The sequence below is a fragment of the Pteropus medius genome, unplaced genomic scaffold (assembly GCF_902729225.1).
Source record: "Pteropus medius unplaced genomic scaffold, Ma_sr-lr_union100, whole genome shotgun sequence".
Lineage (NCBI taxonomy): Eukaryota > Metazoa > Chordata > Mammalia > Chiroptera > Pteropodidae > Pteropus > Pteropus medius.
Genome location: NW_024349800.1, coordinates 15,540,404 through 15,542,263, shown reverse-complemented (window position 1 = coordinate 15,542,263; position 1,860 = coordinate 15,540,404). Strand labels below are relative to the sequence as shown.

The 1,860-nt window shown below is 30.3% G+C and overlaps 1 pseudogene; it reads left to right on the top strand.

The window, feature by feature from the left end:
• Positions 1-1,741: 1,741 nt before the first annotated feature.
• On the top strand, positions 1,742-1,860 carry LOC120622247 (uncharacterized; annotated as a pseudogene).

The window sequence follows — 1,860 nt, the reverse complement described above, 5'->3', positions numbered from 1 at the left end:
TTTTGTAACTACAGTTTCCAATACCTGTATGTAGCAGATATGTAGGAATGAAATACATATTTATTAACTTCCCTCATGTAAATTTATTATGTACAATGTGCACATAGATGAGAGAATCTAAATATTTGAAGTTTTCTAGAATGCTGACTCCTGATTAATGAAAATTTTACTATAGTCACAAATGTCCCTAGGGCTTATGTACAAGAATTAGTAAACTAATGTGGTTTCTGTACTATGAAGCATAGAAATGAAAATAAAATATTAAATCGTAGTCTATCCTATAAATATGCATTTGTGAAATTTTTGAAAGGTAAATTATGCAAATATGTGTTTAAAGAATTTAAAAATCACGGATCATTGACCTGTTAGGCCTTAACAACCTCCTTAAAACCATTAGCATCTATTATGTAAATTTATATTTATGGAGCTAATAAAATGCCCATTAGTCACCCAACATGAAGATAACTTATCTGTGGTGGTCTCAGATTTATACGTCCAGATTTATTTTGTTTTTATGAAAAGAAGTCAGAATATATTAATTTGAAAGCTGAACTTTAATATAAGCAGGGTTTTCTTTGTTTTGTTTTTAATACTTTCAGACTTCAGTTTGGCTGAGACAATTCACATAAATTGATGTGTTTTTTTTTTTAATAATGTAAACAACCAAAGTCAGAATATCTAATATAACTGCAGTGGTATTGAAATATGCATGACTTTTATTTTTTTTAATATATAGAACTGATGACTTTAAGATGATCTGGAAGTTATGCAACAGAGTTTAGAGAAACAAATGAAAATGAAGTAAAAATGATCTTACTGTTATAAGTCAACTTAAATTCAATATCGACTTTAATGCATATGAATAATGTTATCTCTATTATTTCAAAAGAAATTCATTAGTGGTATAGTGTTGTTAAAAGATAGCTTTCAGTCTGTTAACATCTTATCGAGCTATTTGATTATTATTTATTTAAAAATACAATAATTTTATTCTTTTTCAATAAAAATTAGATTATATGAAAAGTTTATAAAGATAGGGAAGGGTTTTTTACAGGTTTTTCGATTTGAAAATTATTGGGCTCATAAATATCATATATGAAATCACTATATTAAATGAAATGAGATACTTTGCAATATTTCCTTTGGAATTGTAGATTTAACTTAGTAACATAAAATGCCATCTCTGGTTTGTTAATACAACCATCTTACCTGCCTCCTAATATGCATGGCACAACCACCTGCCTTCCTTTGGCTCTTAGATGAAAGTCACTGAATCCTCTCACAGAGGTTCGTTCACTCTAAGGACTCCCAAAGCTTGACAGTTTTCTTGGGCTCTTACATAATTTCTGAGTACTCTGTTTAGCACAGTGGCTGGTAAATAATTGGCGTCTAGTAAATATTTCTGAAATTAAACCAATAACTCAAAGTAATATGGCTTTAATAAATGTATACACATGTGAATATGCTATTTTGGTATTTTATTATTGAGTAAAATGAGATGTGTCCATTTTTTAAATGAATTAAATAAATTTGGAAATGCCACTTAGCTTATATGATAAGATAGTTAGGTTTATTCTGTATAATCTAAAATGCACACCCATGGAAAGAACATCTACATGCTTATGTCAAAAATTCTTGTGCATCAGGGACTTTAAGATGAGTGAACTCTTATTATTATACCTATGTTCCCTCTTTGGTAATCATCACAGGTTTCAGATTTTTTTATAATACTAAAATAGTAGTCTGCAGCCATGCTACCCTGAACAAGCCCAATCCCGTCTGATCTCGGAAGCTAAGCAGGGTCGGGTCTGATTAGTACTTGGATGGGAGACCACCTAGGAAGACCAGGTGCTGTAGGCA